The sequence below is a fragment of the Dasypus novemcinctus genome, chromosome 17 (genome assembly GCF_030445035.2).
Source record: "Dasypus novemcinctus isolate mDasNov1 chromosome 17, mDasNov1.1.hap2, whole genome shotgun sequence".
NCBI lineage: Eukaryota > Metazoa > Chordata > Mammalia > Cingulata > Dasypodidae > Dasypus > Dasypus novemcinctus.
The window spans coordinates 63778419-63804902 of record NC_080689.1 but is presented as its reverse complement, the minus strand read 5'-3'; the positions used below and the strand labels follow the sequence as shown (position 1 = coordinate 63804902).

General features: G+C 50.5%; 1 pseudogene; it reads left to right on the top strand.

Moving 5' to 3' along the window:
* Nucleotides 1-1701: 1701 nt before the first annotated feature.
* Nucleotides 1702-25681, top strand: LOC131273767 (C-type lectin domain family 4 member F-like; annotated as a pseudogene).
* The last annotated feature ends 803 nt before the right edge of the window (nt 25682-26484 follow it).

The following is a 26484-nucleotide window of genomic DNA, read 5'->3' as shown; positions in this document are numbered from 1 at the left end:
TAAAGAGCTCATTAGTGCACGTGCGTTGAGCCTCAGTTTCACAGTCCTGTGGGCTGCTCCAGTGCTCTGGTGCAAAGGCCGCCCCCTTCCACCTTTTCCTCCACAGTTTGGTTTCAAAGCAAATCCTAGGTGGTGTCCACAGAGAGCTAGTTCCTCTAGGGCCTGTGTCCTCCAGGGACAAGGTCATCAGAGTTCCAGGACTTTAGAGCTGGACAAGAGGGTGGTGAGGTGTCACACTCCAGAGAAATGAGGTGCTGGTAGCCCAGGGCCTCTGGCCTCTCTGACAAAAAAAATGAGGCACCTCATGATACATTTCAAGTGTCATCAACTACAGATTCTTTGGCCAGTAAAACATTAGCTCAGCTAGAAAAGTTTGAAGGGTTGGTGGCACAGTGCCTGAGTAGACAAGGGTGTGTCCATTTTAGTCATCGGTACCATTTACTGATGACTTTTAAGTGTTGGATGCTTGGGGAGGTGTTTTTACCTGTCCGTTACATTGTTCACCAGAAAAAGCTACAAAGTTGGTTTTCTCCACTTTGCAGATAAACAACCTGAGGCTGAGAGATTAAATACCCTACAGGCTTTATAAGGTAGTGAATGGGGGAGCGGGTTTTCCATCTGGGTGTAGGTGACTTGGAGTTTTTAATAAAGACTTCCTAGTGCTTCTCTACCACAGTGCAGTGGGTGCCCTCTCCAGTGGGTGGGGGACGGTCAAGGGACGATGTAGGCGTACCCCCTGGTTCACCCACAGTGCTGAGTTCTGCTGCTCCTTTTGCCCTGAAAGTCTCTGCCAGTGGAACTACAGCTCTTCATAATACGCCTGCTTAGATTCGCCAGCCAGATAAAAGGGCTGTAGACATGAGCTTCACAAGCCCGTTCCGTGGTTTGGGGAGTCCCCAGCCTGCTGCCATTTCTCTGAGCCCCTCCCTGGCAGGCCAGAGCTTGGCTTGTTGCTCTTCTGGCCTGAAGAATAAACAGGGTCAGGCCGAGGACCCTGGAGCACACACCCAGTCCCCAGAGCCTTTCCCTTGGGGATGACACCCTGGTAAGAGGAAGGGGGTGAACTGTAAACTTGATGGACCTGGTTTTAAATCGCAGCTGCACACCTCAGGGTCCTGGGACTCGCTCACTCTCCACCCTTAGCAGGTTTCCCTGAACACGCTTTATTCTGAAGCTAGGGCTGCAGGCCCGGCCCATCTCACAACCCAGGGGGCATTGTGACCTCCAGCAGGGAGGCTCTAGGACTGACACTCTGAGGCAGAGGCTCTTTCTCAGGATCCAGGGACCCCGTGCCGGGGTGTGGGGGTGGTGGCAGCCCCACAGGTGTGAGCTTGCTGTGGGCAGGACCCGTGAAGCAGCTTTGCTCCTGTTTGTTCGTTTCCTCCATCCTTCCTTCCGACAGGCTTGCAGAACTCCTCTTCTGTGGGTCCCCCCGCCCCCACCATCCTCCTCCATTGCTGGGTGCTGTGCTCCCAGCTGGACTACCTGGCTGTGTGATGCTACAATGCCCCAGGTGCCCTGCTCATCTCAGGTGCTCCTTTTTCTTCTCCAGAATCCCTGTGTGATAAGCATGGCCGTTGTTCTCACCCACAGGACAGACAAGGAGACTGAGGGGGCAGGAACACGGAGCACACGCTCGTCCTGGACACTGGCTTCTCCCACAGGGACGGGCCCTGCGGCAGTGGTTTCTGTGGCCCCAAGATGAGGAGGCGAGTTGAGGCCACGCTGGTGTTGGCGGTGGTGGCCGTGCTCTCCCCCCTCGTGGCTCTCCTTGTTGTGGGTGAGCCCCTCGCGCATCTGAACCCCAGTGGCTCTTCCTCCTCGTCCTGCATAAAGCCCTCTAGGGGACCCCGAATGCACCCAGAGGGTCACTCCACCTCCAGCCCCAGGTCTGGGCCAGATGCTTCCTGGGAGCAGATAGAGGCCGCCATCCAAGGGGGGAGGCTCCTCTCCGGAACCAAAGCTCATGAGGGAAGACCCTGAGAGGGGCTTGCAGCCAACTCCCCCTTCTGGAATCCAACCACTAGGGTGTGTGTGCACCCTGTCCCCAGGCCCCAGGTGAGAGGTGGTGTTGACCCAGGAGTGGGGTCTTTCAGTTCAACAACCTCGGGCAGATCCCTCATTCCAGGAGTTTCAGTTCCATCTGGGAGTCACCACCTGGCCACCACCTGTGGAACCAGACAGTGAGTAGCCACAGTGGAGGGAGGGAGGGCCGGAAGGGAGCCAGTGTCGGGAGGCCCAGAACCCAGGACAAGCCTCTCCCCTGCCGTCCCCAGGCCCCGCAGTGGGTCTGGCCTCTTTAGAGGAGGGCATAATCCATTTTTTTTCAATGTAGTTATATTGAGTGCAATGTGCATCACAAAGTGCACATATAGTGCACAACCTGTTTTGATACGTGTACACCCAAGAAACCATCACCACAATCAAGATGCTGAACACATTCACCACCTGCCCTCCCCCCACCAAAGTTTTTAACCCTTTGTAATCCCTCTGCTCCATTTTCCATTCTCCCCAATCAACTGTGGCTCTACTTTCTGTCTCTGTGGATTAGTTTGCATTTTCTCCTTATAGACATATAAGGGATCGACTGGACATACTCCTTTTTTCTCCTCTGGCTTCTTCCACTCAGCATAATTATCCTGAGTTCCACCCTTGCCATGGCGTGCACAGTAGTTCATTTTTATTGCTGAGCTGGGTTCCATTTTATGGCTACGCCATGACTTACCCACTTAGCTGTTGATGGGATTTGGGTTGTTTCCAGTTTTTTATTTCAAATCTGCTCTGTCTAGTTAAAAAATGGGTTTGTCGTCTTGTTGAATATTGAGAATTCTTTATATATTCTAGATACAAGTCCTTTATCAAATGTGTGATTTGCAAATATCTTCTCTCAGTCTGCTCGCCTTGCCCAAATTCATGAAGATATTCTCCCATTTTCTTCCAGAAATTTTAAAGTTTAGGTCAATGATTCATTTTGAGTTATTGTTTGTATAAAGGTGTGAGGTGTGAAGTTTACTTTTTTAAAAAAAGATTTATTTATTCCATTTATTTATTCCTCCCCCCCCCCCCAGTTGTCTGTTCTCTGTGTCCAATCACTGCGTGTTCTTCTGAGACCACTTCTATCCTTATCAGCGGTACCGAGAATCTGTCTTTCTTTTTCTTGTGTCATCTTCTTGTGTCAGCTCTCCTTGTTGCAGTGCCACTCCAGGGCAGGCTGCACTTTCTTTCATGCTGAGTGGCTCTCCTTACAGGGCACACTCCTTGAGCTTAGTGCTCCTCTGCATGGCACGGCACTCCTTGCGCGCATGAGCACTGCGCATGTGCCAGCTCCACATGGGTCAAGGGGGCCCAGGGTTTGAACCACGGACCTCCTGTGTGGTAGGTGGTCACCCTATCTGTTGGGCCAAGGCCGCTTCCCTGAAGTTTATTTTCATTTGTTGGATATTACTATTCAGTTGTTCCAGGGCCATCTGTTGAAAGGATTATGCTTTCTCCACTGAATTGCCTTTGCTTCTTTGTTGAAGATCAACCTGGACTTCCTTTCTGTTCTTCTCACGCCTCCAAAGGCCAGGTGGTCTCCCACTTCCCCTAGCCAGGGCTTGAGGAATAGGGCAGGGGTCCTGAGGGTGGATGCAACCAGGCGGTGACCATGGATGTGTGAAATTGAGTCCTTGCTCATGAGGAGAGCCACGGGTGATGGCAAGACCAGGGGCAGTGGCAGGTGGGCTTGCTGGGAAAGACCCTGCAGAGGAAAGGGCTGCAGTTTCCTTGAACGGCCCTGGTGGCCAAGATCTCTCACTCAGGGCTCTCATATTCAAATTGCTCTGAAGGGACTCTTGTCCTCTGTTTTCTGTAGGGGTGCCCAACCCTTTCAGAGGTGATTTCAGCTCAGAGGCCCCGTGTGACCTGAAGGTGTGGCACACCTCCATCATAGCACTGCGGATTGAACAGGGGCCTTCTGCCAAGAGCACCCATCTTGTTCCTATTGTATTTCCCCCCCTGAATTTGTAATCAGAAAATTTGTTTGTGGTTTACATGGTTTTCAGGATTAACAATGATAGGTCAAGAGGCTCAATGGTAGTTGTACAAATATACCTCAGGACTAAACATGGGCCTTATTCACATCTTCTTTTTCTCTACGACTCTTCTATTGGTGAAATTTCTGTGGAATTAAACTTCAACAGCTCTAAGTTATATAATGAGTTATTTTCAAGTTCAGTTACAACAGCAAAAGCATCCAAGTCTCACCAGCATGACTTTTGGTGTGTGTGGGGGTAACTAGTTTACAGTAAGCAACAATTTCAATGCTTTGGATCCGTTAGATCATGTGTGATGGCTAATTAGGTCTTTGGCTATTGCTTGGTCCAGGGTCAGGGAGGCGACAGGCCACTGGGGGTGCTCTCAGGGCCGTGTTGTAGGTATCTCCCCATGGAAATCTTTAGAACACGCTGCTTGATCTCTATGCTTCCCCATGAAATGGGCCTCTTTGCCTGACCTCTGCATTTCCTCCCCTGAAGATTCCCACCATTTTGGCCCACTGGCCGAGATAAAGAAGCTCTCCAGCTGTTTAAAGAGCATTCTAGCATCTGGGCTGTGGAGATGCAGATGCTGAAGTACAAGGTGGACAATGTCTATTCTCAGATCCAGATGCTCAGCAGTCACATGGAAAACACCAGTGCTGACATCCGGATGGTCAAAGGAGTTCTAGAAGACGCTGGCACCTGCCATATCCAGACCCAGATTTTAAGTAATTCCTTGGAGGGGGCTGATGCTGAGATCCAGGGCCTAAAGAGAGCTCTGGAGAATGCAAACCCATTGAATTCCCAGACCCAAGATTTCTTACAAAGCAGTTCAGAAAACACCAGGGTTGTACCCCACATGTGAAGCTGAGGCCTAGAAAATGCCAAGGCTGAAATTCAGGTGTTAAAGGCAGGTTTACACTTTGCAAATATGAGTTTACAGAATGCCAGTGTTTAGACCCACCTTTTGAAAGGCAACCTGGAGAAGGTCAGTGTTTTAAGGACCCAGCACCAGGTGTTAAGCAGCAGTTTGGAAGGGCCCAATGCTGAGATCCAGAGGCTCTGGGGAGGTCTGGGAAATGCAAGTGCTTTCAATTCCCAGACCCAGAACTTTATAAAAGGCAGTGTAGACAACAGCACTTTTGAGATCCAGTTATTAAGAGGTCGGTTGGACAGGGCTGGTGAAGTGATTCAGTTGTTAAAAAAGATTTGGAAACTGCCATTGCCAAGACCCAAAAGGCAAAGGGTGGGATGGAGCAGACAAAAGTTGAGCTCCCAGGAATAAGAGCAGTATTGGAAAATGCCAGGGGAGTTAGAGACCCTAACACAAGGAATGAAAGGTGCTGCCTTAAATTCCCAGACCCACATGTGCGAAAACAGACTTCAGAAGGCACAGGCTGAGATCCAGAGGCTACAAGTTAATGTGAGCAATAGCAACTCACTAAGCGTGAAAATCCAGGAGCAGCAGAGCAGCCTGGAGACCCTCTGTGCAGCCTGTGCTTCACAGGAGCAGCTACAAAGGAACCAAAGTAAGTGGTAGGGATGGTCCACCCTGGGGAAGGCAGAGTTGCTGGGATGTTTCTGCCCATTTAGCCTCAAGCATGTGTCCTCTCTGGGAAAGAGCAAGGGTGGTAGAGACAGGACAAATCGAATAAACACGGCTCTTTTGTGCCCAGGCGGTAGTGCACAAGACATGAGAAACTATGTCCCTGCTCTCAGGTGGCTTATAATCTCTCCACAAAATATCTCCTTTTGCAAACCAGATTTTTGTGATGAAGGCATGTGGTAATGGCAGAGTGTACTTGTAGGGCCAGACAACCTGTTTGTGACTTCCAGCTATCACAAACAGCGTGAACCTGAACAAGTTGCTTACCTTCTCTGAGCTTCACCTGCAAAATGGGGGCAATAGGATTTGCTTCACAGGGAGGATCAAATGAATCTACACAGGTAACGCACTTAACCTTGTAGCAAGCATTTAAGCATGTGTCTGACTCTTTCATGAACATCTACCACGTGTCAGGGGTTAAAGATGAATAAGATATGATGCCTGCTCTTGAGAAGGTTACAAGATGCAAGATTGAGACAGACCTGTAAGCAAAGTCATATAGATTGGTGAAAGAGGTGTTAAGTTAGAAGCAAGTATTGGGAACTGAGAAGGGGGAGGCAAAAAGAAAGGGGAGAAGGGATCTTTTGTGGAAGGGGGGAAGGAATCTATTATCTTTCTATCTAATCATCTATGTAATCTGTCTATGCAAGTTTCAAAAAGCAAAACCTTTCCTGCATGAATTCACTCTGACATTTTATATTCTATTCTTTAAAAAAAGAGCAAAGCTTGTCAAAACTGATAAACCAAATTTATGACCCACTAATGGGTTGGTGATTGCAATTTGAAAAACCCTGGGCTAGAGGGGTGGCCAGGGCTGGAGAGACATGGGCTAGATTGGAAGGCCTCTGAGTGAGTTTGGCTTTCATCCTCCAGAAAATGAGGAGCCACTGAAGGTTTTTAAGGAGAACCCTGAGGTTCTGACTTGGGTGACTTAAAGGAGGGGTCCCCAACTGAGGAATAAAGGAAGAAGAGGAGCAGCAAGATTTGGACATGCTGGCTGTGGTGCTTTGGGGGACATCCAAGTGGATGTCGCCTGCAGGCTGTCTGGAGTTGAGGAGAGAGGCCAGGGCTGCAGGCATAGGCTTGGGTGCCCGGGTATGTTGATTCTGGTTGCAGCAGTCGGAGTGGGTGGTTTCCATGAGACAAAACACAGAAGAGGGCTGAGGGTGGTGTCAGGAATCAAGCTTCAGGGGTCAAGAAGGGAAAGACGTGTGTGTGAACCAACTGAGGACAAGGGAATTGGGAGATGTGCATGTGGGAAAGCCAAAAGAGGAGAGAATTTCCACATGGGAGTGGTCAGTTCTGGCACATGCCAGAGAGGCCATGTAAAATAACTGAAAAGCATCCACCGAGGCTAGGCAATTAATAAGTCATTGGAATGAAATTTCGGTGGAAGCAGATCATGGTTCTCGGGCGTGAATCGATGAGGTGTATGAGTCTATCAAGGAACATAGCTGAGAGGGAAGGTGAGAAGGGGGGAGCAGTAAAAATCAAATCAGCTATTCCTCCATTACAACATCTATCTGTTAATTATAGACAGTGTGGCAAATATTAAAAAATTGCAAGATGAGAAAACAAGCATCAGTATTGCCATGAAAATTTGCCTGCTTTCCATCAGAACCACTTGCTAATATTTTGGTGAACTTGAGAGTGAGTTTCTAGATTCAGATAGGCTTCACCTGAGGTTCAAGGAAGGGGAACAGGAAAGAGGTGGAGGCTGAAGATAGGGAGGAGAGTCAAATGCACGTTGCATGACTGGCCTTGAAGGAGGTTGGGATGGTATTTGAATCTCTGAGGCTGGGAGAGGAACAGGTGAAGTTGGTGTCCATGTGCAGATGTGGGAACACGAGACTGTGAGAGCTAGTGTTAACCACATCTGTTTCTGGGTGGCATAGGAGGTCACTTGCTAAGGAGGAGGATGCCTATAGGGAGCTGGGGGAGAGAAGGGATGGTTGGAAGAAGCTGCTGGAGAGATGGGGGCTGACAAATGAGGACTTGGCAGGCAGTGCCGAGCCCCTGCTCTTTGCCCATGTTTCCAGTCGAGTCTAAGGAATCACTGGCCATGCGGACCAGTGCCTGGAAGTCGTTCCTCCTTCTGCCTCTCCTCAAGCCCCACTGCTGCCCTCCTGCTTTAGTATGGACTGAGAGGTGCTCCTTCCTGGCTGTGCATTGGAGTCACCCAAGCACATGGCTGGGACTCATGTACAGAGATCTTATGGATTTTGGTCTGGGATTTAGCCTGAGCACCACGAAGTTTTAAAACATGGGCATTCAGGGTGCAGTATAATTACTTTAACTTTTCCTTAAAGGGCCAAATAGTAAAATTGAGACCTGTGGGCCACAGTCTCTGTAATGGCTCCTCAGTGCTGTCCTCTTGCACTGCTGATGCAGCCAAAGAGAACGTGTAAATGAATGGGTGTGGCTGCTCCAGTGACACTGTTTATAAAAAGAGGCTGCTGGTGGGCCCTAATTGGGTTGGGTTTGGATGACTGGTTCTGAGGCCTCAGAGCATAAGAATCACACGCGGCCTTGTTAAATACAGACTGTTCAGAAACAATTTCAGAAAAAGCAGTTCTGCGCTGGGCCTGAGAAGGGGCATTTCTGCCACGTTCCCAGGAGGAGCGATGCTGCTCGTCCAGGGAACACACTTTGAGAACGCCTGGTCCACGCTGTCTGTCTCTTCCTGAGATCTTTGCATTTGGGTTCTGATGGATGTTTCTGGCCCAAACGGGATGGTCTTTTTTTCCTGTTGTGCCTTCACATTGCATCACTTTCAAATATTTACAGTGTAAACCTGAGCCATTGGGTAAAACCCTTCAGGGCCTCCCATTGCTCACAGGGAAAAATCCAAATTCCTTGTTATGTGCATAAGACCTAGTGCCGGAAGCCTCTCTAGGCTCCTCTCCCACCCCTTGCATGGGGGCCATAGCCCAGGTTTGCACATGTCAGCTCCAGCCATGTGGTTTCATGCCTGCCTGCCTTTCTACCTGCCACTTCCCCTGTCTGGAAGGCTTTACTTGGGCCTGATCACCTGGAAAATCTTCCTCGGTTTTTTTTTGAAGTTTTAAAAGTGATTTTCTGATTAAAAATTTTAAATTTTAGAGCAGTTGTAGGTTTACAGGAAAATCCTGCAGAAAGTTCAGAGCTTTGCCCATGATTAACGTTCTCCCTTAGTGGGTATATTTGTTACAATTGATGAACCAATATTATTATAATCATATGATTAACTAGAGTCCATAGTTTAGAGTAGGGTTCACTCTTTGTATTGTACAGCTCTTCATTTTCTGGGATAGTCCTGGGTGTGGGCAGCCAGAGTGGATGGAGATTAAGTCAAGGAAGTAAAGGAGTCTCTGGATGGACAACTTCCTAGACAGATGGTGGGAATTGAGATGGAGAGGACTGTACGGTGGCAGCAGTGAGGTGGGAAATAAAGTGATATGATCACAAAACACATGTCTCAGCAGAGAGTTTTTCTGGGTAGCAGAGCTGAGTGTCCCAGGAGTACTGAGCCAGGCGTCTTGAGCTGCCCCTCCCTGGTGAATTGGGTAGTGGGACGGAGGCATGGTCTCAGCAGCACCTGCCCTTGGGGAACCAAACCTCAAGGACACGGGCCTCAGTAGCCAGCCGCTGGCGGACTCAGGAAGGCCAGCTCTGGGACATCCGCCATCAGCCCCTGGTTCCGTCTCCTCCCACCTCTGCTGCAGCTCAGCTTCTCTGGCTGCTCCTGCAAGGCTGGAAGTTCTTCAGGGGGAGCTTGCAATACTTTTCTGATGTCAAGAAGTCTTGGAGGAGGCTGAGCAGTTCTGTGTGTCCCAAGAAGCTCACCTGGCATCGGTGTCCTCTGAGGAAGAGCAGGTCAGAGCTGGGGGCTTGGGGTGGTTCTGACAGGGTTGGTGTGTGACAAGGGACTTTGGTGCTTTGACCTTCCTCCTCTAGGGGAGAGCACAGCCCATAACCTTCATGTCTCCTGTCAGGCAGGGAACAATATTGAATTCCTCTGAGCATCTTGCACTGGAGGCGGAAACCTGGACAACAAACCCCACTGTCCTCAATGAGTGGGGGAGATTCCCGGAGGTGGACAGATGCCAGCATCAGGGCAGGCAGAGGTGGGTGGCGGGGCGGCACCCTGAGAGCGTGAGGGGGCATGCTTTCCCTCAGCCCCTCAGGTCCCTTTGGGCTTCCTCTCCAGTCATCAGGCTTGAAATTTTTTTTATCCCCCCCTTGAGGCTTGCTTGCCGTCTGTTCTCTGTGTCCATTTGCTGTGCATTCTTCTGTGTCTCTGTAATCATTCATTTTAAAATTTATCCCACTCCCCCCATGAGGCTTGCTAGTTGTCTGCTCCCTGTATCCATTTGCTGTGCATACTTCTGGGTCTCTGTATTCATTTATTTTAAAGTTTATCCTGCCCACCCCCCTTGAGGCTTGCTTGTGGTCTGCTCTCTGTGTCTATTTGCTGCGTGCTTTTCTGTGTTTCTACTTGCCTCCCTTTTTGCTGTGTCACCTTGCTGAGTCGGCTCTCCTTAGGGCTTGCAGGCCAGCAGCTCTCTGTGAGGTACGGGCGAGCCTGCCTTCACAAGGAGGCCCCCGGACATGAACCCAGGGCCTCCCATATGGTAGATGGAAGCTCAACTGATTGAGCCACAGCCACTTCTACAATCTTGACTTTTTTAAATGAAAAAGTTGAATGTTTTATTAGTAGGATAATAAGCAATAGTTACAATATCATATAAAGCTTATGATAACAATGTTACCCTTGAATTCCATAATTTTTAGAAGTAGTTTTTATTTTCAGGTCATTTTGTGAATTCTGAATATAATAACTAGATTGTAGCCTAAGTCACAGGGTGCTGTGAAAAAAATACTGTATTATGTTTATGTGCAATTATTTCAAAGTTTATTTCAATAGTATAGCAGCAACATGTAGCTTTTCCATTGATCTTGCAAAAAGTTGCCATTTTAAATCTCTGTCTACCACAATTGAAAATAACTATTCTGGATTAAGTTGCTTCAGATTAGTTTCTTTTCATTCCTAAATAGATTTTACATATTTCTCAAATGCTGCTTCAGTCCATCATTGAACAAGTCCTGAAGGTTTACTCAGTGTCTTCTTGATCACCAACTACCTGGGTACCAAGATTTGTTGACTAGTCCTGGATTTTCTGCAACAACTTCAGAAAGTTCTGTTGATTCTCCTAATAGAGGAGAATAGAGTTTGCTAGTAGCTTTTGCGCTTTCTGAAGCACCCAGCTCATGTCGTTTGTTCACTTTTGTCCCAACTTTGAGAAGACTAGAGAAAACAACATGTCCCTGAGCTTCCTGTGCCAAACTGCCGAGTCCCGCGTTCCAGCACTGCTTTCTGCTGTTATCTGCTCATGCTTGCCTGGGAATTTCTGCACTGAGAACAGAGGAGGCCACTGCACAGCATCCAAGTGGCACCAGTGCCCCCCCCACATGCCCCTGGTCCACAGGGTGCAGATTAATCTCAATTTTATTGTCCATCAATCCCATGGCCGTGGAGGGCATGTGGGCAGGAGACCCAGGCTTCCTGGGAAGGCCAAGCACTCACATTCGATTTGAGGAGCACCAAGGCCATCGAGGCCCAGGGGGGCCATCTGGTGGGGGTTGGCCTCAGGACGTGTCAAGGTTATTAACAAAAGACCTCACTAGCTCTGGTCATTTCAGTTGACATGACTGCCCAGCACACAGGGCGCTCCTGACACTGTTCTGTGGGTGTGAAAAAGGCCATGCTGCTTTGTGAAGCATCCTGAAGCTCTGGCCAGATGTTGTCCCAGGACAGCACAGCTCGTATCCAGGGCTGGGACTAGGTAGGGACAGTCACGTGATGGGAAGCTGGGCCTCCCCGAAGGTCCCTGGCTGCTCCTTAGACCGTGGACACACCAGGGAAGGAGCAGGGAGGGGTCCAGCTCTGCAGGGACATGGGCCTCATGGCCCAGCGACCAGTTGGGGATGGCCCAGACTCCTCTCCATACATCTTGGAGAAGCTTCTCCTCACACCTAGAGTCAGACAACCAACTGCCTCCTCTCTACAGATGTTTCTGACCAAGTTCACGAGTGCCCCTCACCATGGGATTGGCCTCACTGACAGGGGCAGGAGGGCTCCTGGTGCTGGGTGGACGGGACGCCTTTCAATGCTGCCTTGAGCCAAAGGTGAGTCCATCTGCAGGACACACACCTCAGGCCTGGCTGGAGTTGCGTGTGTGTCCTTGCCCAGTAAGTGTTAGTGCTGTGTGTGTCACAGAGGCACGGAGCCTTGCCTGGGCGCCTCCAGAGGACGTCAGGACAGGACAGGGCCTGGGGCTGCAGAGGGTCCTCCTGTTCTCTCCTTTAACACCCCCCTTCCTACACCTGCTCAGGCCTTGTTGCAAGGCGCCCTATCTGAAAGGGATCTGAGTGCGAGTTCTGGGAAGGAAGTTGAAAGGTCCCTACCCTCTCCTTTCCCCAACTTGCTGCTTCACAGACACCCTCCCCATCCTTGGATCATCAGTGACTCAGAATGTCCTCAGCAGACTCAGGCCTGCAGGGCATGGCAGCTCTGTCCCTGTTCTGGGGCTGCAAGGGAACTGGGGAGCTGTGTCACTTTAGCTCCATGTGCCCAGGCAGGGACAAGGGCAACTGCCTGTATCTAGCTGAATAACATCCATCTGTTTCCAGGTTTTTGAGCAGAGACCAGCTGGACAACTGGACAATGGGAATGGGCACACGGACGACTGTCCATACTCAGCAGATGTGCAATGACATATAATGTGATGCCACCTACCAGTGGGTCTGCAAGAAATCCGTGTGCCATGATATGGCCTGAGTGCAGAGCAGAGCAGAGGGGTCCCTCCCGGCGGCCAGCTCTGGGCCTCCTCCGTGCTGCCTGCGAGCCTCTGGCCTCTGCTTGCTCTCTGGGGCTTCCACTTGGCCTCCTGGGTGTCCTGCCTTGAACTGTTGTTTAACCCTTTGGAGGCAGGATAGAATAGGGACCTAAGGCGGAAGGGGCAGAAAAGCCTAATAAGCCTGGCAAGAGAAACTGAGGCACTGGCCTGCTGGCTAGCATGAATGTGCTGAGCACAGGGGCAAATTAGGAAGGGGCAGCTAAGAAGCACACACCCTGCAGCTTACAGCACACACCCAGCGGCTCTGTGATCTGGAGGCAACCTCATTACATGGCGGAAAAGAGGGACAGGGCGAGGGGGGCAGCACCCCCACCCCACCCACTTTCAGGTTACCTCACGCCTCATGGACAGTGACTAGAGGCTGATCACCGGTGGTCAGCACACCCTGCAGAGTTCAGGGACAGCAGCCAGAAGCCAATCACCCCCCACCAGCATCCCCTAACCCAGCCACTAACCCGCTAAGGGAATCGGATCTCCCAGTAGAGTTCCCCTGCTGTGTCTCAAGTATGCCAATCAGGGCACCCCCTTGAGTCCTGAACCCCCATATATCAGGGGACCCCAGGGCAGAACTTTGCATTTCCTCCCTTCTGTGCATCCCTGCAGGTGCACTTTCCTTCTCTTGCTTCACCCCAATAAATTGTTCATTTGCCTAATTAACTTGTGGCTTGTCCTTGAATTCTTTCTCAAGAAGAAGCTAAGAACCTCAGTACTGGCTCTGATCACACTTCAAGATGTTGACGCCACCCACGTAAGCAGGGGACCAATGGTGTGCCCTGGTGCACTCCTCAGTGTCCACCTCCACAACCAGCACAGGCTGTCACACAGCAGGTCCTCAGTAACACTTGATGAGTGAATGAAAGCCCTTTGCGTGTTTTTCTCTTATAGCCACCTCCCCCCCACTCTCCTGCCCTCAGGGTCTGTCTGTCCTGTAATAGGCACAATTTTATTTTTTATTTCAGGGTTTGCAGCTAGTTAGTGCATTGAAAAACAGTAGAGGTTTTTCAATAGGGACTTTGTAGGGGTTCCAAATCCCCAGGAAGTCCTAGCCATTGCTCCGGTTCCCTGGATTTCCTTTGTGTGCAAAGGAGGCTGGGGCTGGATTTTACTAGCAATATTCCAACTCCAAAAACCTTTTTTTCCTATTCTTTGGACTTGCCTCATCTCTATCAAGATTTATATTTGGCTTCAGCCTCTTCCCATGATCCCCATTCCCCCTTCTAGGGACTCTGCTGTCTGCCAGCTCAGCAAGACATACTACATAGTCTGTGCATAAATTCATACTTATTTTATACCCAAATGTGTCTAGAAAGCCAGTTGAGAAGTATAAACTCCATAGGCTTTGGATACTCAAGGAGGATGCAAGCCAAATGTGTCAAGACCCCCTGGAATGTAGGGGATATTTGTTAAGCTGACCTGGAGGAAATAATCTAATACTCAGATAAGACACTTAAAGAAACTAAGAAAGAGTCCTGTTAGATACAAGCACCGTTTGACTCCCCACTCTTAGAGTCTTCATAAAAGGGACCCAAAAATTCTATTTGGGTCTCCGTTTTTATCAGGACAAGAGTCTGCCGAGTCTGGCCAGTCGAAACAAATCATCTTCCTTCTCAGAATTCTCGCGTCCTGGCCATGGATACCACCTACACCTGACTTCTCTCTGCTACCACAATACAATGAGAATTTCTAGAACATTCTTTGCTGGGTCTGAGGTCTACCATTCTGTGCACGCACAGGGAACCCTATGCAGATTTCTGGAGCTCTGCCTCTGCAAAGTTCCTCCACTGTATCCTCTGGCCCCAACTTCTACTGCTCTCAGTCTCCTGAAGCTCCCATCCCACTTGGCCCTTGCCTCAGCTCAGCGAGACTGTCATGCCCCATTTGGAAACCCCCTTCTCACAGGACCTCATCCAAAAAGAGCTTCCAGGAAGAAACCCAGGGCATTGTAGGGCTTCCTGGTCACAATTTTGCTTTCCCTGCTTGATGTGGGCTATGGGTGGGAGGCTGTTCATCTCTTCGTAGATCACCTAAGCTGTGTGTCCTGACTTGTGGGTGTGGGACAGTGAGAAGCTGCAGCCTTGCCCTTGGTAACCATGGCAACAATGCCAATCGTGAAGGTAATTTAGCAATGCAAACTCTATATGCATACCAGTCAGTCCAGGGAGACTCTGATGGTGGTGATGCCGAAACTTAAGGGGACTTGGCCTCAAGTGGGAAATATAACATAGCCTCTGCATAAATTCAAAATTATCTAATTCTGTATCCAAGTGTGCCTAGTCTTTAGAAATCCAATTAAGTGATATCTGCGGTCACCCCTCAGGCTGAAGTGTGGTTTGCTGGCCTGGCGGGGGAGCAGCCGCGGCAGGCCAAGCCGCTGCCCCCATAATAGGGTGGCTGGTCGGACTCACCGCCACCCCTGAAGGAAGCTCGGCATGGGCGCAGAGTGCCCTCGGGTCTCCCCTTCTCGGCAGCCATGCTTCCGCGGCCACCCCTCCTCCCGGATAGCGCCACACAATGCCTTGTGGGGCAGCACCCTTCTTCTTTCTCCCTGCGCAGGCGCAGGGCAGAAAATTCCAGTCTGCCCTTTTCCCCTCCCCCGACAGCAGCAACAGCCAGGTGTGGGCGGAAAAATCCAGCCCGCCCTTTTCCCCTCCCCCGACAGCAGCAACAGCCAGGCGTGGGCGGGAAACTCAAGTCTGCCCTCCACCCCAGCAACAGCAGCCACCAATCCCTAAACCCTGCCCCTTCCCCCAGCAACAGCGACAGCCAATCCCTAACCACCACCCCTCCCCCGTCCAGTACCGCCCACTGACCTTTCGCCGGCAACCAATCAGAACAGGGCGTGGCTTTGACCAATCAGCCTTCCCCAGCCCCTATAAAACTGTTGCCTCTCCCTCAGTAAAGTGGACTTGCGTGTTTACCTTGTCTCCGCGGTAGTTCTTCTGCCGTGCGCCCTCCAGTCCTGAGAGCCCCCGACAAGGGCCTGGCCTCCCTTGTCCCCAGTTCGTCGCCTGCTTCTCCGGGCGACCCCTTCGTCGCCTGCTTCTCCGGGCGACCCCTTCGTCGCCGGCTTCTCCGGGCGACCCCTTCGTCGCCGGCTTCGCCGGGCGACCCCGTCAGCCGAACCGCGCAACCCCTTGTGAGACCGATCCCTCGTCTGCTGCCGGACCGACCCCTCGTCCCAAGTGGGACCGACCCCTCGTCCCAAGCGGGACCGACCCCTCGTCCAGAGCTGGACCGACCCCTCGTCCGCAGCCAGACCCCACCTCTACCGACCGAGCAAGCCGCCGCAGTTGGCGCCCAACGTGGGGCAAAGCAACCCCACCACAGCACAACGTGGGGCAAGGCAACTCCACCACAGCCTCACTCCATAACCTGGCGCCCCCCCCCCTCTTCTCACCGTGGGACTTCTCTCGTGCAACATTGCTGCTACCTGAGCCTTGGCTACCTCATATGATCCACGGCGGTCTGGGAGAATTGCTGGATGGCTTTCTCCTTCCATGTCGGGGGCTTATACCGACCCGCTATGATTAAGAGGAGCCTTGGATTTCTCGGGAGCACGCGCTTGCACGTCTGAAGTAATCCTACCACAGCCCTACGCCCTCCTCTCTTCTCACCTTGGGACTTCTCTCATGCAACATTGCTGCTACCTGAGCCTTGGCTACCTCATACGATCCACGGCGGTCTGGGAGAATCGCTGGATGGCTTTCTCCTTCCATGTCGGGGGCTTATACCGACCCGCTATGATTAAGAGGAGCCTTGGATTTCTCGGGAGCGCGCGCTTGCACGTCTGAAGTAACCCTACCATAGCCCTACGCTCTCCTCTCTTCTCACCCCTATCTTTTCGCTCTGCATTGCTGCTCCTGAACCTTGGCGACCTCATATGATCCACGGCGGTCTGGGAGAATCGCTGGATGGCTTTCTCCTTCCATGTCGGGGGCTTATACCGACCCGCTATGATTAAGAGGCGCCAATAAAACTCTCAGGAGCACGTGCCTGAGCACCTCCACCCCTGCCTTCACCTCTGCCTCCTCCCCTTCACGCTTGCTCCCCTTTGCCTTGCTCCACTGCTCGTCGTCCCGCCCTCCCCTCGTCGGGGCCTTCTCTTGGCCCGCGACCACCGTCGGAGCCCCACCGGCTCCGACCCCTCGTCTCACCGCGCACCTCGGCTCCCATCGCCGCGCTCTCAAGGTAAGGGCCCCTTTTCTTATCGGCTCCAAAAGGCCATTAGCAATGGGTAACATCCTATCTGCTAAGCAAGCCCCACAAGTTCGGGCTCTCACCGGTCTCCTAGACACTCACCGGTGTAAGATCTCTTTCAACATCCTATCTGCTAAGCAAGCCCCACAAGTTCGGGCCCTCACCAGTCTCCTAGACACTCACCGGTGTAAGATCTCTCTGAAACAACCCCAAGTCTTCTGTAACCGCGGCCCCCCATGCCGCCATCGCTCTCAAGCAGCTCCAGGCCCGCAAAACGGCCCGCAACCCGCTTTCCCCGGCCTGCGGCCTGCTTTCTAGCATCTAATAACGTTTCTGCTTTTGCCTCCCCATACTTCTGCGGAGCTTCCTCCTGTCTCAACCTCACTCCTCTTCTCAGCCATCCAAAGCGTCCCTTCTCGTCCCCCGCCCCCCTCCTTTTTTGCTTGAACCCCCATTACATTGCAGATTGGGCCGCCCCATGTCGGCCTGCCCCGTTAACATCGGCCTCTCTCGGCCCGTGGAGACCTTGGCCTTCTTGTCCTCGCCTACGTCTCCACCACTCCCAACGCTGGTGCCCTGACGCGACTTGTCCTCACCGCTGCAATCTTCCAGACCATCACACAGTCTGCCTCTGCCGCTCTTCGCCACCAAGAAGAGATCAACCACCTGTAACGCGCTATCATCCTGGACTTTTAACAGCACATGGACCTTATAGCCGCCGAGATTAACGAGAATTGGACATTGGCCACCCTTGCTTGCAACGGCAAGATACTGCCCCCCAAATTGTACATTTGTATCCCCGTCATACTCACCTCCCTCTTCAGCCCCGCTTCCCTCATTGCTTACTGCCTCTTGGGCCTCAGCTACTTGTTGCTGCTGCCATCCTGGTGCTTATTTGAAAAGAAGGGGGAAATGCGGTCACCCCTCAGGCTGAAGTGTGGTTTGCTGGCCTGGCGGGGGAGCAGCCGCGGCAGGCCAAGCCGCTGCCCCCATAATAGGGTGGCTGGTCGGACTCACCGCCACCCCTGAAGGAAGCTCGGCATGGGCGCAGAGTGCCCTCGGGTCTCCCCTTCTCGGCAGCCATGCTTCCGCGGCCACCCCTCCTCCCGGATAGCGCCACACAATGCCTTGTGGGGCAGCACCCTTCTTCTTTCTCCCTGCGCAGGCGCAGGGCAGAAAATTCCAGTCTGCCCTTTTCCCCTCCCCCGACAGCAGCAACAGCCAGGTGTGGGCGGAAAAATCCAGCTCGCCCTTTTCCCCTCCCCCGACAGCAGCAACAGCCAGGCGTGGGCGGGAAACTCAAGTCTGCCCTCCACCCCAGCAACAGCAGCCACCAATCCCTAAACCCTGCCCCTTCCCCCAGCAACAGCGACAGCCAATCCCTAACCACCACCCCTCCCCCGTCCAGTACCGCCCACTGACCTTTCACCGGCAACCAATCAGAACAGGGCGTGGCTTTGACCAATCAGCCTTCCCCAGCCCCTATAAAACTGTTGCCTCTCCCTCAGTAAAGTGGACTTGCGTGTTTACCTTGTCTCCGCGGTAGTTCTTCTGCCGTGCGCCCTCCAGTCCTGAGAGCCCCCGACAAGGGCCTGGCCTCCCTTGTCCCCAGTTCGTCGCCTGCTTCTCCGGGCGACCCCTTCGTCGCCTGCTTCTCCGGGCGACCCCTTCGTCGCCGGCTTCTCCGGGCGACCCCTTCGTCGCCGGCTTCGCCGGGCGACCCCGTCAGCCGAACCGCGCAACCCCTTGTGAGACCGATCTCTCGTCTGCTGCCGGACCGACCCCTCGTCCCAAGTGGGACCGACCCCTCGTCCCAAGCGGGACCGACCCCTCGTCCAGAGCTGGACCGACCCCTCGTCCGCAGCCAGACCCCACCTCTACCGACCGAGCAAGCCGCCGCAATATCAACCCTATAGGCTGTGAATGTTCAGAAAGGATGTAAGGGTAAATGCGTTTTCAAAGTTGCATCTAGAGGGAATGTAGTCGAGATGCTAATTTAAGCTCACCTGAAATGTGGGAGATATGTTAATTCAAACCTACCTGTACTCAGGCAAACACTTAACTAACAAAGAAGTTCATTTTCTTTCATAAAAGCACCATTTGACTCCCACCCTGTATAAATGGAACTTGAAAATCTTGTTCAAGGCTCTGGTTTGAAACAGAAATTTCCTGAGTCTGGCCAGCCATTCAATAAAACATTTTTCCTTCTCAAAAATCATTCCTGAGTCCTGGCCTTTCTATACCCAAATAATTGAATCTCTCTTGACTTCTACAATAGGGGAAGAAGGGAGGTCAGAGAATGAGGAGGGTGGGGGTAGGGTGATGTCCCAGGAATACATGGAGGCAGTGCAGGGGAGTCTGATCAGCTGGATCAAAGTCAAGGCTTTTGGAGGATTTAGGGGGCAGAAAGAAGGAAGAAGAAAGCTTTTGAAGAGTTTTTTGGTGTAAAAGAAGAACAGGATATAAGATGAGAGAAGGCCTGAGCGTAAGGAATCTTGCATGTCTGCCACTGGTCTGGATAAAGTTGTTTAAGTTTTGGAGAACTTGGGAATTAAAATGTAATGATTTTTATTGTCCAATTGGTATTGCTGTAGAAGTCAAGAGGGTCAAGTATTTGCATTTAGAAAGACCAGGACTCAGGAATAATTTTTGGGAAGGAAAAATGACTTATTTACAACCACCCAGGCTCGGAGCTTCTCATTCCAAAACCTGAGCTGGAACAAGATTTTTGAGTTCCTTTCATACAGAGGAAGGGCCAATGGTTCTTTGTCTCAGTGCTCAATAGGCTTGAATTAGCATATATCTTTCACATCCTAGGTAAGCTTTTAACATGGACTTTATACATTCTAGATAAGCTTTTAGCATATTGATTTGCATTTCCCCTGAATATTTAAAGTTTATAGACTGTTTCTCTGGGACTGGAGTTGTTGTCATAGTTACCAAGGGCAGGGCTGCAGTTCTTACTGTTCCAAAGGCACCGCTCAGAAAACATACCGCTCAGGTGATCTACGAAAATATGAACAGCCCCCACCCAGAGCCTACATCAGTATTGCGGCCACACAGAGGTCGAATAGAAAATGAGTTTTTTAGGTCTCATGTCTCCTTTTGGGTACAGAGTTTTAAGTTTATGAAGGAAAGAGCCTAGAGGTGTGGTTTGGTGGGAGGCGAACTTGAATTCCCTATTTTAGGTGGCCTGGGTGAGACCAGGGATCTCTAGAATGGGGGAGATTCTGAGAGAGACAGGCATCCCCGAGATTCAGTCAGATATCTACAAGGAAATGGGAAACGGCTCTTGCAGCCAGACATCCCTGGAGCCAAGGGGTTTCTTCCCACAAGGACGCAGGCAAACCGCCTGGCGTGGCCCTTGGGGAATGGTGAGGATCCTGACCTACCGCTAGGTTTTCCCAGTGGGTTGTCCTGGACAGGGAGAAAGGAGAGAGAGAGAGACAGCAGGATCCTCTGGTGGAGAAGTCCGTAATTCACCCAGCCGAGATCCGATGTCCGTCGTTGGATGGGCATTCAGCCGTGGAGGAGGGGAGACCCTCACCAGTCAATCAGTTTCAACAGGACCCCAGTCCCGGGCTTTCGGCACCATATGCTGGAGAAAAATGCTGTTCACTGGGACACGGAGACTGACTGAGCATAAGCAAAGAATTTATTGAGAAGCTCTCCCAACAGAGAGGGTCTGAAGAACAGACTTTAGTCCCCCCACCAGCATGGTGGGTTCTGAAGAGAGATCTCAGCCCCCTCGTGGAAGGTGCAGATGTGAATTTATACAGCACAGCAGTACGTGGGGAAATGTTAGTTCAGGGGGAGGGGGTTAGGGTCCAAGTACAGCCTTGGTTCAATAAAGGGCTGTAAGAGTGAGTTCTTGTGTATGGCTTGGGGTGGTGGGTTAGGCAGTAGGGTTTTCTTGGAATGCAGGAGAGTTTGGTGTCCTGGAAGGGATGAAGGTCCTTCTCTGCTCCATACTCACAGTGATATGGCTCATTCTTGGGGGGGACGCTGTCTTCCACACGTAGGCAGCTTGCTCAGTCAGTCGGAATGGAGCCACAGCCTGATGACCTGGTAATCATGGCAAATGTCTAACACCATGATTGTTCTTTTCTGGAATTTACATCTTTTACATTTTTGTTGTTGTTGTATTGGTAAAGCTTCCAGAACAATGCTGCCTGGAAGCAGTGATAGCAGACATCCTTGTCTTGTTCCTTACATTAATGTGACTATTTCTAGTTTTGCGCTATTGCTTATTGCTTGTTGATTTGGGATAATTACCCTTTATAAAGTAAAGGAAATTCCCTTCAGTTCCAAATCAAAAAGAGGTATTTTTAAAATTTCAATTGAATGTTGAATTTTACTGAATGGTTTTTCAATGTCTATCAAAATAATAATAATAATGTTTATCCTTTACTCTGTTAACATAGTGAATCACATGAAAAATTCCCTCATGATGAATGACCTTTGCATGTCTTGAATAGTAACCTTTCTGGTTATAGTGTATGATTTTCTTAGTATGTTGCTGGAATTTGACTTCCTGATAGTTTATTCATTGTTTTCTTATTTTGTGTCATTTATAACTGTAAATGAGATGTGTTTATTGATTTCTTGGCCTGTATTTCTTTTGTTTTTTTTAGGGTTTTCTTGCTTTGCGTCATTAGAAGCCAGTATTCAATAACATGTCCCATGTTTTTGGAATTTACTGAGATTTTCTTTGTGGTTAATGCATGTTGATTTTCTAAAATTGCTCCATGGGCTAAATATTTATTAGATTAGGATTGTAATTTTTAGTATTCCAAGAGACTACAATAAAACTTATGTTTTGTCTACTCAACCTGTCGATTTCTCTGATTTTTTTAAACTCTCCTAATATGATGATGATTTTGCCACTTTCTCCTTGTATTTCTAATAGCTTTTGCTGTATATATTTCAGTGTTACTATTTAATATGTAAAGATTTATAACCACTAAATCTAAAAACTTCTTTATTTTTTTTTAGGAGGTACTAGGGATTGAACCCAGGACATCGTATCTGAGAACCACGAGCTCAACCACTAAGCTAAATCTGCACTCAGGAATTGTACTTTTTTAAAGATTTATTTATTTATTTAATCCCCCCCACCCCACCCCAGTTGTCTGTTCTCTTTGTCTATTTGCTGCATCTTGTTTCTTTGTCCGCTTCTGTTGTGGTCAGCAGCACGGGAAGTGTGGGCGGCGCCATTCCTGGGCAGGCTGCACTTTCTTTCGCACTGGGCAGCTCTCCTTACGGGCGCACTCCTTGCGCGTGGGGCTCCCCTACGCGGGGGACACCCCTGCGTGGCAGGGCACTCCTTGCGCGCATCAGCACTGTGCATGGGCCAGCTCCACATGGGTCAAGGAGGCCTGGGGTTTGAACCACAGACCTCCCATGTGGTAGACGGATGCCCTAACCACTGGGCCAAGTTCGTTTCCCAGGAATTGTACTTTTTAAGCAATATGCATTAATTCAAGGAATATTTATTATAGCCCTACTATGTAGGAAACACTCTTCTAGGTTTTAGGGATTCATCAGTGAACCAAACAGATAAAAAGCCCCGCCCCCAATGAAGCCTGTGTTTCATAAGGAGGCGAGGTAGTGAGCAGCTCAAGTCCCTCCTCAGAGCCGCAGGAAGGAGTCCTGTGGAGCTGGAAATCTGGGGGTATGACAGTCTGGAGGAGCAGGCAGCTGTTCATCATTAATCCAGCCCCCTTAGCCAGGGGCTCTCCAAAGATACAGGGAGAGGTGGCCTGTAGGAGGCAGGTGGGCCTGAGGGGACGCCCGCTGTAACCCCCCTACCTGCTAATGCCCAGAGCCACTTCTCAGGCATGGAATGGCCCCTTTGCTCCTTCTGAATAATGCTGAAAATTCCCCAAAAGAATGTCAGAAAGGCATAATTAAGTTCTCTGTAGCCTGACTGGAGCCTTCTGAGGAGACAGTGACTGCTCAGCTGACCTGGAGGGAAGGCATCAGTTTGTGCTGTGGAATGCCTGCTCTGCCCTGCCTCCTCTGTGGGAAGCCTGCACAGCTGTCCCCCTCCATGACTCTGGATTGCTGGATGGACAATGGCCACCACCCTGGTGTCCACAAGACTTTTCTCTCAGACCTGTTTTTCAGTCTTTCTCAGAGTAATAACCCAGACTGCAGGTTGGGGTCCCACATATTGTGATTTAGGGGACAGACCAACGCTCACATGGTGGAAGGAAGGCATAGTCATTATAGTTGCCCAGAAATGGCCACTCAGGCCTGGCTTTCTAGGGCTGGGAAGCACTTTCTAAGGAAAGAAAGTAAACACACTCTAGAGAAATATATAACAGCATTTTGAGGATGAGGGAAATCACTAGCTTAGAGGAAAATCTGCACATGCTTATAGTGAGCCACTTTGAGTATCTTCTACCAACTAATGCCCCAGCTCTCCGGTGCTCTAAAATTCTTACAGCACTGATACCCACCCTTGGACTTAGCAAATTCCAAGCAGTCAAGGAAAGTAGCACACATATCCGTTTTGTAGGTCTTTGTTTTGCACTCACAACATCCAAGTGGCTCTATCTCTACTGCTAGCAATTCTTGCTGTAGTTCAAAGCCAAGCAACCCCAGAGAACCTACTCCATGGCAAGTCCCAGGCCAAAAGTAAGTTAATAGTCCTTTATGTCCCAGATCCTAAGACAATGTCTGTCATATGAGTCATCAATGAATATATTTGAGTGAATGAATATATTAGGAGTAACTATACTTCTTCTGCCTTTAACACAGGATTATGAGGAACCAATGAGATTTACACAGATGAATATTTGTGTCAACTAAATGCTATGTGGTGTCAAGGTATCAACACCAGTCACTCTCATGTTTAACATGTTAGCTCAAATGAGTTTATGATTGCTTTCCTTCAGAACAGATGGCTAACACACAAGAGGCCAAAAGTTAGAGCTGGGGTTGGTGCAGGAGGAAGAAGGAATAACGGGAAGGATGTGGCTCAAGTGACTGGACTCCCATCTACCATATAGGAGATCCAGGGATCCATTCCTGGGGTCTCTTGCTGTAGGCAAGCTGGTTCGTGTGGTGAGCTGGCAGGAGCGGAGTCCCGGCCCAAGTAGGAGAGCAGGCCCACATGGAGACCTGATGCAAGCAAGATGATGCAAGAAAAAGAGACACAGAGGAGAGACAGTAAAAGATGCAGCAGAACAGGGAGCTGAGGTGGTACAAGAGATTGAGCAACCATCTCCCTTTCTGGACGGTCCCAGGATTGGTTCCTGGTGCCAACTAAAGAGAAGACAAGCAGACACAGAAGAACACACACCCAATGGACACGAAAGCAGATAGGGAATGCAAAAACAATGGGGGAGGGGAGAAATAAATACATAAATCTTAAAAAAAGAAAGGAAGAAGGGGTAAATTCTGGGGTTCTCACACTGGACTCCTGATGCACACCAGCTTGCCCACTCAAGGGTTTGGCAATAAATTAGAATAATGATATTTTTGCTGTTCTCAAGGAAAACTAAGTGAATAGGTGAACTATCTCCATTTTAATCTTCATTCCTACACAGATGGTTTCTGCTGCCTTCTGTCTGCCTACCAGAAGATAACATCAAATGTACCTAGGCCAAACAAACTTGTTTTTCTTTAAAAAAAATCCTTTGTTCTTTTTTTTTTTTCTACAAAAGTGGCTGATGTTTACTGTGAAAAATGCAAACAATGTAAAAGATGTGATGCACAGATCATACCTCAATCCCAGGCTCACTGCTCGGGAACCATGGTTTACAATTTGGTGTGTCCTTTTCTTTTTCCTTTGCCCTTCCCTTAGAGAGTGGCATGGCTGGGAGCTGGGCAGGAGGTGGGGCCAAGCAGATGGCAGGGAGCCAAGGGACTGGCTGGTGTGCTTAGGAAATTGGCTATGTACAGGCACTGGGCAAATAAATCAATATATTGAGGATAATGGGGGTCAGGATTTTCACTGTTGGAGAAGGGAATTAAAAATAAGGAAAGGGGGAAGAGTAGAGAAAAATCTGAAGTGTTGGGTTGGAACTGGAAATATTAATGTGCACTCATGGCTTTAAAAATAATCACATGCATGAGATATTCACACACATAGATGTAGATATAGGTGTATACGTGTAAGCACACAAGCCTTCTGTAGGCTGAATCTGCCCAGTGTTTCCTCATGTTGAGACTTAGCTCAGGCCTTTTGGCAGGGATCCCATAGAAACGGAGCTCGGCTCTTCTCCGCGCATCTCATCAGGAGGTGCATGATGTTACCTGTGCCCCCACTGCTGATGCTAACCTTGATCACCTGGTCAAAGGGGTGCCTGCCAGGTGGTTTCACCCTAAACTGACTAGTTTTCCTTTTGTCATTGAGAACTATTTCGTGAGGAGCAACTCCTTGGTGTCCACTGTTGACTCCCTGATGGTGGCCAAATTGGTGGCGTCTATTATGAGAGAGCACTTTCCCTTCCCCAATTCGTATCAGTATGGGCCCATGAATTTCTGGAATCAGCATAGGCCAGACACAATGAGGATTTCTTCTTCCTCTTCCTTCCTCCCTCCCTGTTGGAACATCATTTCTGCCACTTAAATAGTTCAGAAAAAGAATAATGAAAATGGGACAATTCATAGAAAAGGGTGATGGAGCAAATGTAATTAAATAGTAGAGAGAAGTGGAGGCAGGAGCTCTTTGTTATTATTCTTTCACCTTTTCTACAACATTTATGTGAAAATGGATTTTTAGAAAGTTGCATGTGCAGTTAATTTGTGTCTATGCATACGTGTACACGTATGTGAATTTATGCATATGTACCGGTGTCTTTTTGAATACACATGTAGAAATAGGGCTGGAATCGTCTACTATTGACTTGCTTCCCCCCCCCCCCCCCCCCCCCCGTCCCCTGTCCCCCTCCAGGTGCAGTCAAGTTCGGGAACCAGTGCCCTTAGTCAAGGCTCCTGGTAATCACCCTTAGAGCTAGTTAAAAAGGGGCTCCTGCCCTTAACCCTGGCGGCCCAATTCTCCCTGAGCGCGGCCTCTCCTCTGCCCAGCAGGGCAGGGGCTGTGGGGGGCGGGCCCGGCCTCGCGCTCAGCCATGGACGCTGCGCCTGAGCCGTCAGGGCCCAGCCCGGCGCCGCCGCCTTCCTGGACGCCCCGGAGGCCGAGGTGCTGCAGGACGTGCTGCGGGAGCAGTTCGGGCCGCTGCCCAGCTGGCTGCCACCTGGTGACTCAGGCGTCTGCCCTCGGCCACTACTCGGCGACCCAGGACGAGCAGTTGGCGCTGGAGCGGCGGCGCGGGGCCAAGGCCAAGGAGCGCGGGCGTCCAGGGCCGTTGCTGCTCCGCCGCCTCCGACCCCTTCCCGCGGGCGGGCTGGCCCTGCCCTCTCAGCCTCCCCGGGCGGCCTTGCTCGCCGCGGCTTCAGACCTCCTGAGTTCCGCCTCGTTTGCCTGGTTGGCGGGGGAGAGACGGTGGCTTTGGTGACCTTACCGTCCCCAGGCTGCTTTTTGGGCGCCGCGCGGGTGGCCTCCTCACCGCCTGTGCTTGCGCGGGAATGGGGTCCGGGAAGAGGACAGGGGAGGCTCGCGAAAGCTGCGAAAATGTCTCTCGCGGACAGGTGCTTTTAAAGAGCTCATTAGTGCATGTACTTTGAGCCTCAGTTTCCTGACCGTGTGTGCTGGTCCAGTGCTCAGGTCGCAAAGGACGCCCCATTCCACCTTTTCCTCTACATTTCGATCTCTAAGCAAATCCCTGGTGGTGTCCAGGGGGAGCCAGTTTTT